This window comes from Haplochromis burtoni, unplaced genomic scaffold, assembly GCF_018398535.1.
Source record: "Haplochromis burtoni strain Fernald_Lab_line unplaced genomic scaffold, NCSU_Asbu1 Contig_278, whole genome shotgun sequence".
Classification (NCBI taxonomy): Eukaryota; Metazoa; Chordata; class Actinopteri; order Cichliformes; family Cichlidae; genus Haplochromis; species Haplochromis burtoni.
In genome coordinates this window covers 500,268-510,466 of record NW_024582639.1, presented here as the reverse complement: position 1 = coordinate 510,466, position 10,199 = coordinate 500,268, and the positions used below count along the sequence as shown (strand labels likewise).

Here is a 10,199-nt window from a genome sequence, read left to right as displayed (position 1 = left end):
AAAAAAATAAAATGAATGCTAAACTCAGTTACCAAATAGTGAAGTAAAATATGGGAAACTCTCTATTGTGCGTTTATCTTTAGTGACTCAGCTGCAAGTAAGAAGAGTTGCAGACTAATAGAAATCAACAGGCTGTCACTTCTGGGCTACTTCTATATTTGTGTGTGTGTGTGTGTGTGTGTGTGTGTGTGTGTGTGTGTGTGTGTGTGTGTGTGTGTGTGTGTGTGCTCATGCGTTTGTGTGTCCCCACATCTTCGGCTAGTTACCATGGAAATAGGCCAAGCAGCAGGCACGCGGGGGAAAAGCCGAACCATGTGATTTTACAGAGAGACACACTGTGCTGCACTGGTTGAGATAGCGCACACACACTCACACACACACACACACACACTCACACATGGGGCTGGCAAGTGATGATGATGATGTGTATTGATGCTAGAGACTTCCTGGAAGCCAGAGTGAGTCAAGGCACAAGTCATTCAAATTCCCTGACCCCGCACTGGCAGGCATAAGGAAACCAGGACCTGTGGATACAGCACAGACAGATGGAGGAGATTTTCCACGTGTGATGTTGAGGTGAGGACACTCTTTGTGTCATGCACCAAGACACTAACCTGTGACCTCATGTCCGCCTTATCAACTTGGTGGAAGTCAGCGCAACCTGGCTTTGAGCATGAGGCAGTTGTCACAGAGTGAGCAGTCACCTTTTCTCAGCAGTCAGTAGTCATTTTCAGATATCCATCTCTGCCAGCTTCTGATACAAATAAGCAGCGTGGGCTGTAGTGCTCTACTAATAATTTAACTACATTTCTCAGTGGTGTTGTGGTAAGGTTGCAGATTTCTAAATTTAATAACTTTTCAGCGAAGCTTTTTCTTAAGTAGTGCATTAGCATCCATTTTACATTTACAGAGCATTTCAGAAGCTGAGGATCAGCAACGGGTTCTGCTGCAGTCTGAGAGAAAACTAAGGGCCAGATTTCCTGCTGCAGCACCGCAAGTTGGGTTCTGCTGTGAAAAGTGGCAAGGCTGCATGTAAGAGGTGGGAAGATTTTTGTAACTGACCCTGTTGCATATGTATTTCTGGGAGTTCTTTTCTCAAGGCACAAAACTTAGAGAGGACAACATTTAACTGAAGAGTGCAAAATGATTTATTAAGATTTGCGACACGCAATTCTGCTAATTGCACCAATATTTAATGCCACAAAATGGCATATCTTATTTTTTGTGCTTCATATTGAGATGAATTGTCTGCAGCTGGGTTTAGAAAACAGTAGCTTTTATAAATTACCCATAAAAGTAACCCCACCTATGAGTGCTATTTGGGAATCACACTCACATGCTATTTTGCCTTGTTTAGTAAATCTCTCCCTAAAGGAGGATTCGGATGTATAAGTTGCTTCAACATTTTCTAGTGCATGTGCCTGACATTTAGCTGATATTGTTGTTCACTGACCTGTTGTAGGCAGGAACATCATTACAGCATTAGCAGTTGGCATGACCTAAGCCAGCTGCCTGTGTCTTACAGGGTGATTACTCACCACAATGATCAACTTGTACTTCATTCTGATGTCTAACAACAATCTGCAAAAGCCAGTTTCTCACCACAGTCATTTCCACAGGATTGCAGAGAGAAAAAGTAAGTACACCCTTACTGCTTCCATAGAAAGTAGATGCTGGTGTTGATAATAGCGGTGCTGATCTTTAGCAAGTGTGACGACCTTTATAAAAGCTGAAGTTTTGGCAGTTTACAGGTCTGGAGCATAAAGGTGTGTGTTAACACAAAGGTATGGGGCAAAGACATCAGTAATGAGCTTAAAGAACTAAGTCCTAAGCGCTACCTATCAATGTGGGAAGCGTCGTAAGGCCATTAGAAAACAATTTAAAGTCCACCATTCTCCTTAAAGTTTATCCACAACTGGAAGCCATTCAAGACAGTTGGCAGGAGTGGACCCCGAAGTCTGACTGTGCAATTCTCAGAGAATCTGCAAAATAACAGGTTTCCAGGAGAAAATATCTTTTCTCTAAAAAGAATATGGCAGAACAACTTTGGTTTGTAAAGATGTATCTGAACAAGCCGCAAAACTTCAAGAACACTGTCTTCTGGAAAGACAAAACCAGAGTTAATATCTTTGGCCATAATGCACAGCACTGTTTGGTGAAAACCAAACACAGCATATCAGTGCGAAAATGTCAAAGCACCTGTCATGCACAGAGGCAGAGGGGTGATGAGTCGCACTTGCTTTGTAGCCACTGATCCTGGATGCCTCACTATCATCAAGAAGTCGACCATGAATTTCTCTGCATGCCAAAGATTCAGAGTGGCTAAAAAGAAAAGTATCAAGGTGTTGCAACGGCAAATGTGATTAAAATAAACTTAAGAAAGCTGAGCTTAAACAAATGCCTTCAAAGCACACAATGATGTAGGAGCGCAATTATTGTACTAGATCTTTTCTCTGTGTAGCTACTTGAATGATATTCATCATCCATTCAATTAAAGGAACAGTTCACTCCTATTTTTTGAGAACTGCAAGGAAAAGGCCATCTGCTCCCATCATATACACGAGAAGGCATTCATTTCTATCTCAAAAACTGGGTAACTCACACCAAAACAATCAAGGTGAATAAAAAACACTTTTGATGAATGAAAAAATTGATTTAATAGTCGTTTAACTCTATTGAAATCTTCTGTTCTGTTCAACTAGTATCAACGCTGTTGATGAATGACACCTGAACGCACACAGCTGTCCACTGTCCCATGTAGACCTGTGTAGTGGCTCCATCAATGCCAGCCTCCATTATACTAGCACTAGAACTAATAAACTATTACCACTACTGCCACTAGTGCTGTTAATAATACATTGCTTTCAGTAATAATATTTTTGATGTCCCTTTCTCTTGAACTGTCTCGTCTTCTTCTGTCCTTTATCTATCTTTTACTCTTCTTCCTGTTTTTCAGCTTTACTTCAACTCATCAAGTGATACGCAGGAGGTTTGCAGAAGTTTATCCAAGGACAGAATCTGACGGATGGATGGATGCCTGTTTGGTCCCCGGTGCACTGTGGAGCCTTGTCTTTGATCCATATTGCGGCGATAAATGTTAACATTCGGTGAAAAACATTCCTCTACGTTCATCTGCTATTCTGTCGCTCTGTCACGTCAACATTTGACACTGTATGGCAAATACAGCAAGCTTTTATTGAATTTTCTCTTCTAATCTCAGTCCTGTTCTAAGACTTCTTTCCATCTTTCTTTGCTTTGGGAAAAAAAGTCCACAGCTTCACTGTGGTCTGTATTATAGCCGTTGGGTTTCATTCAAAGTATGTGAGCTATGATGTATCGACCAGGAAAAACTGAATGGACATATCAACACTTCTATGTCCCTCCTCCCTATTCAGCTAACTTGGGCTTCATTAGTTTTCCAATTAGGAATAAAAATTATTTTATTATTGAGTAGGTCAGGATGGTAATTTTAGTCAAACTGTGGACCCCAAGCCTTTTTAACCTCACATGTAATGAGGTGAGAATCGTCCTTAGAGGGATTTTTTTTTAGTATGTTTAATCTTTAAAGAATTCATGCAAGAAAAAACAATCAAACCAAGTAAAATTACATTAAAAAACAAGCAGTTTATGAAGCAGAAATGCAGTGTGCTCCCTTTTGTTTATACCGACAACCTCCAGAGAAATCAGATAATAGAAAATGTTATAATATGGCCAAAATATTAAATATATTAATATTTAACATTAAAAGTCGTGATATTGTTCTGCATCACATTCAAAAACCCTGGGTATTACTACACTGCTATTACCGCCACTCTTCAGATTTTCAGCCACTTCAGTGACGTCTGTATCTGTTGGGTGATGACGTCTGGCCCACAGCTCTCTCAGAGGTGTTGGGATTGTGCACAGAGCCAGTTTGGCTCTTCCACACCCAAGTAGGAAAACTATTAATAGAGCTCACTTTGTGAACAGGGCTATTGTCGTGTTCAAACCAGGCGGTGTCTTTCCCAAACTGTTGCCAAAAACTTGGAAGCAATAAGCGCACTACAATCTGAGCAAATTATACATCAGTAGCTCTTCTGAAGCTTGTGATCGCATTTTACACAGATGGAGTGGCCAAGCTTTAAGTCAGCAAGATTTCGAGTCCTTAAAATGTGTTTAAAATGCTTGGAAATCTGAACATTTGCAGTTTTGTCAGAACTGAAAGAGCTCCATCTGCAGAGTAAGACTGAGTGATACGTTTAAAGGATGCAGAACAACAACATCCATCCATTTTCTTCCACTTATCCAATTTGGAGCTATGGGGGCTGGGGCCTTTCACAAATGTCATAGAGCAAGAAGGTACACCCTGGACAGGTCACCAGTCTGTCCCAGGGCTAATACAGAAAGACAGCTTGTATTCCTCTCTACAGCCAATGTAGACTCAACAAATAATCTAACAGAGAACCCACGCACCTCTTAAACAGTTTTAGACCTAAAAATCGAATATTTTTAGGTCTAAAACTGTCTACCATGGCTGACTCCTCTGATTACAAAAATATAATGAAGCAGGGGAAGCTTGTTGGCAAGACTACCTTTATGTCTGACAAGTCTCTACTAAATGAGCCTGCAGTGACTCTCAGTTTCACAGAAACATCCTATCTCAGTTTTAAAATACCAAGATGGCAATGACAAAAGTGTTCGGTTTGGGCCTTCACAACGAAACTTCACTAACCAACAGATGATGTCACAGTGTCTTTGTCTTTTAAATACAGTATATGGTTACATTCACATGAATGACAAGTCCCAAGTGGAACTGATGGTGAATATTGGTATTTATTTATGTTGAACGCAGAGGAAGCGATTCATGACAACCAGAGATCACAGAAAGTCAGCGGTATCTGGCGTCATCAAGCAACGGTTGGATCCTAAGATATGCTTGTTTTCCAGTACCACGATTGTGTCATTTTGATGAGAGCCTATGAAGAGGGCTTTTGAACCAACGCAAGCATGCTCCTGTGAAGTCCTCCAAAAACCCAACAGCATGTAGCTCGGCTATGCGTAGATCGAATGCTGGTTGGTTGGCAAGTGGGCCAAAGAGGTTCAGGGAGTGCCAGGACACTTTTCACTGTTTTTAATCACTCAGTCCCACTTTAGCTAGTTTACTGTTAGAACTTTGCTCTTCTGCAGCTGGCTGACAGACCAGCAACAACACAACCAAGAGTAGCCCACAAACAGGCTGTTCATACCTCGCCCACGGTCTGCACTGCCAACGGTCAACAATGTTCACCCCATAACTGCAAATGTATCGTACAGTTGCCGGTTTGCATAAGCAAACCACCGACTGATATGGCAGGATGGTAAATATTGTTAGATGATTACCTAGGCAACCAGAAACTGTCTCATTTTATCATGTTTTTTCCTTTTAAGTTGTATTTCCCATCTTAAAAACTGACTGGGAGGGTATTACTTGACACTATTTGCTGTCTCTCTCTCTCTCCCTCTCTGCTGTGGGTTAGTATGGCTTGGTGACAGTGACACTGGTGTCAAGCAAGCTGAACAAAGAGCTGATACTGTCCCCAAGGACAATAGCCTGCCTCTGACGCTGTCTTCTTCCCTCTGAAGCAAACCTACAGGCGAGAAGTATATTTAAATATTGCTGTAAAAGAAAGACTCGATCTTTCAGAAACTGCACGCTGCCTTTGTTTGTCCTTTGGCTGCACTTTCTTCACTCCTTTCCATTCACTTCATTCCTGTTCTCTGCTTCTCACTTTCTTCCACTGACCTCTATTTTCCATTTTCATTCACTCTCTCCACTTCTCTCCCACCATTCATCTCTGTCTCTTTCCTTTCAGTTTCCAAAAAAACCCCACATGCATGTTCTCACATACACGCGCACACACACACACACACACACACACACAGTGGTTTCCCTGTAATTGGGTTATGTGTAACTTCAAATAGCCCCGGCTGACAATAGGGAGAGCCCAGAGTTCATCCTCCCCTCCGTGCTTCTCCTTCTCACCCCTCTTTCCCGCTCTTAACTTATATTTGTGTATTTCATGTGTATTTGTGTGTGTGTGTATGTGTGTATGAACATACTGTATGAGCACGTGTCGCTGCATGTGTAAGCATATTACCGAGACGTGGTTTTTTTTTTTTAAAGCTTCAAGGTTATTTTCCTGATAACACTCTGCAACATTAAAGTTTACATGTGAAATAATACATGTAATTGCATGCACCCGCACAAAAACACACACACGGCCCATTATAGCTGTGCACATGAGCTCACCCGATCCTATTAGTAGAAAATAAGAAGAGTGATGAATATTTGCTTAATATTTAGGCTATTACATAACCATCAATATTTACAATGCATTCTGGGAATCATGTGCGATTTTTGCGGTTTTGGTGAGAGAGAGAAAAGAGAACGAGAAACGGCATTCAGGGTTGATGGAGGACAGGAATGGAAAGGACAGGAAGAAGACAAAAAGAAAAGGAAGCAATGTAAGTAAATGAAAAGAAAGGAGAGAAAAGATAAGGAAATCAAAGAAAGGAAAGGAGATAAAGAAGAAAATTAGAAAAAGAAAAGAAAGGGGAGGAAAGGTAAGAAAATCAAAAAAGGAAAGGAAAGGCGAAAAATTAAGAAGTTAAAGAAAAGAAAGCAAAGGACATTAATGAAAAGGAAGGAGAGGAATGAAATGAAGCAAATGGAAAAGAAAAGAAATGAATAGGAAGTCAAAAAAGAAAAGAAAACAAAGGAACTAAATGAAAAACAATGATAGAAAAGGAAACCAAAAGTAGGAAAGGAAAGGAAAGATGAGATCATAAAAGACAAGGCAGAGATTGAAGAAGAGAAAAAGAAAAATAGAAAAGGGCACTGCAGACTTGGAGAAAAAGTGGCAAAAGAAGGGAAAAGAAAGAGAGGAGAGGAATAAGTGGGACATTACGCTGAACAAACAACTATGGGGAAAATGAGAGAAAGAACACTCCAGCGGATGGTAAAGGTCATGGGAGACATGCAATATAAGCGTGTCGTGTCTTTACTCTCCTCCTTCATCTTCTCTTTAATCTCCTCTTCCTTATACCTCAATCCTCTTATAATCGCATGCATGTTGATCCAACTCTAACCACAGAGGCAGAAACACTTTAACTGAAACGCCAACAGCACACAGGCCTATGCTCTGTAAAGCCCAGTGAGCCTAGTGTTAATAAAGGCAACCTAAAAACAGACCCAAAACTCAAAGTTAAATACAAGCATGAAAGAAAACCTTTAGCCTTAGCTCTGAGGATGTTCATATCACATGTCAAGCTGCTCAGTCACATAAATCACCCTGATTAGTTTGAGTACTTAAATAATGCCAAAGCAAAGTAAATTCTCTCAGAGGGGAAGCCAGCATGTCTCTCTGGCTTTGTGTTCGGGGGCAATAAAGACAAAACAGTCAGAGTTATCTTTCGCTGCATCCCTGCCGCTTGGAGTGTGTCACAGCATACAACATCAAAGCAATCAGGTCATAAAAACACAGAAAAATCAGTGCATATAGGGATACGGCTTTGAGATGGTGTTTTTAAACTGAAATAGTGAGAGCGGCCATGAGTAGACAGCAAATAAGCAGGGATGACATTAATACATACACCCTTATGTTTATATTAACCTTAACTTCAACTAAATTTGGAGCCTTGCAGAGCTTTTCATCTCCAGAAAACAAAAACTGATGAGAAAGACCAACTTAAATGTCAAGGCGACATTTCAGCTCAGTTTGGAGGGTGACGGTGGGCTTCTGAGTGCAAGAGAGAGAGACACAAAAAAGAGAGAGAGTGGGATCTGAACTCCTCATGTGGAGGCTTCATCCTGTTCAACCAATGCTCATCTCTGCAAGGTTGTTGTTGTTGAAGTTGGGACTTCAGGAGTCACCAGAATGCAAAACAGACACACAAAAAACAAGTCTGCGTGCTCCTGCGTGATGACAAGCCTATAGGAAAACAAGGAGAACTGCCAGCAGCCTGTACCCTATTTCCCCCTTTTTTTTCTAAGGTATTCACGTGTGTGCGTGCGCGAGGCACGCGGCAGAAGGCTGTGTCACCGTCTCTATAATGTGACGGTGCTGAGGGCCGGCGCTGATGCGGGCCAAAGTCATCAATCACGCAGCTCGAAGCCGCAACATTAAATCACTACAGACCCCCACCCCGAGCGATGGCAGCGGAGCGTGAATCCGTCCCGGTAAAAAGCCGCGGTCTCTCGGTCATCCATCTATCAACAAGTACACGAAAAACACTGCCAACGCCAAAACATGCTCTGGCGCACAGGAGCCACGCGCTCAGTAGTGGCATGTAGCTTACCTGAGTGGACTTAGTGGGACGACCTGAGCAATAACACCTGTAACTCTGGAGAAACGAACCCGGGGCTGGTTTGATGGGGAAGGCTAATTAAAGCTGTGAGCGCCGTGCAGCACGAGGGAGAGCAGCTGCGCAGAGAGAATTACTGACCCGAGACCACCTGATAAAATAATAAAACTGACACGAGACAGAGCAACAGAGCGAGCTCCGATCCCGCCCCTGCTGCTGCTCCTGATGATGATGATGATAATGATGATGATGAAAGTAGTGATGATAATCATGGAGATTATGGTGATGGGGAAGAAAAAGATAGCCATCCTCTGAGACTGTCACGAGAGCGCATCTGGTGGTGGGGGGTGGGGGGTGATCACATCTGGCTGACACTCTGACTGCCTCCTCTCAAAATATCAAAAGAGAGACGCACGCACACCTACTCTGTCCGGTGCGGTCACATGCGTTTCGACCCGGTCTTTGTAGCGGTGATGCAGCCCGTGCGGTGCGCAGTGTGCAGGTTTTTACTCACCCCGGCTGCTGTCGCCGCCAGTCTCCGTCCGATCGCGTGTCCTACCGTGTGACTTAACGGGAGAGAGGGCGAGCCGTGGGCGCATCCAGCCCCCATCAGCGCCATCCAGCGCTGCGGTCGCGGTACACCGCTCTCGCGATACCATGCCATCTCCTCCAGCTCTCTCCGCTCCAATATGTGACGTAGCGCTTTTATCACGCTGTTTGCTCAGCCCGATGCCGCCGCCTTCTGGGCACGAGGCGCGTGGAGCGTGAGGATGGTGATGATGTCATCCCACGGCTCACCTTCTGCCCTTACCTGTTTTTGATCTCCCTGTTTTTCTCTCGTATCTGACCCGCTGGCAGCAACACGCAGAGGACATCTGTTTAGTTTTTGTAGCTGGAGACGTGCCAGCACCAGTTTAGAGTCACTAACAGGGACTGCTGGTGGAGCAGGTGAGAGGTCACGTGGACACCGTTTAGTTTGACACTGGGAGGTGCGCGTGAGAAAATAAAACGGTTTGAAGTCTTTCAAGAACATGTATGATTAGAGATGTGTTTTACTCGTGTTTGGCATCTTTATCTTGAGGGTCAATCGAATTTGCCCGCCAATAGCTATCCATCCTCTGCGCATATCCAGACCATCTCAGTCCTGCCTCTCTGACTTTGTATCCTAACCGCTCAACCCTGACCTGTCGGTGTGATGTACTAACTAATTTCTAATCCTGACCACTGAGGTCACTCCAAATGAAAATATTAAGTAGCTGTAGTGTGTTTTAATACTATTGTAAAAGGTATTGGAATATTAGGCTACATGTCAGAGAAAGGTGGAGTTAAATATTTCTAGGGATTTGCCTTTTGTTGAGTTAGATATAACTCCCATGCTCCTTTTCCCAGTAGCCATATGTTGTTTTTCCAATTTTACACATTTTCTACTGATGAAATCATTCCTGTTATAATTCTTATAAGTGTTGCACAGTTACACAGTTAAGTATCCTGAACCTTGCTGCACAACATGGCATCATTTATAACCTAATCAAATTTACAACGCCTGTCCCTAGATGTGCTTTTAATATACCTAAAATAATATGATCCTAATCTTGTGTACAGTGATTTCAGTTTGCACATTTTGCAGGCTGGGTGTTTCTTTTAAGCTACATGCATCAAAGCTTCTCATTACTGAAATTACTGAATTATGCTACTTTACATTTTTACTGTTGTAGCATGCCCATAGCTATTGGTCAATTATGCAAAATCATCCATAACCACTTAAACAGTTATGGGTTGCAGGCTGATGGAGCCTACGCCAGCTGCCCTGGGACAGAAGGGGTACACATTCAACAGGTCACCATTCTATGCAGGGCCAACAGAGAAAGACAACCATT

At 42.7% G+C, this 10,199-nt stretch overlaps 1 protein-coding gene across 5 annotated transcripts in view; it reads right to left on the bottom strand.

Moving 5' to 3' along the window:
• Window positions 1-9,004, bottom strand: part of usp54b (ubiquitin specific peptidase 54b) — a 58,174-nt gene extending 49,170 nt beyond the window's left edge. For 2 of the 5 annotated variants that reach the window (XR_317144.2, XM_005943899.2), the window contains exon 1: window positions 8,837-9,004. The gene's annotated coding sequence lies outside the window, so the exon portion shown is untranslated. The other 3 variants (XM_005943901.2, XM_005943902.2, XM_005943900.3) reach the window with 3 other exon arrangements.
• Between the last annotated feature and the right edge of the window lie 1,195 nt (window positions 9,005-10,199).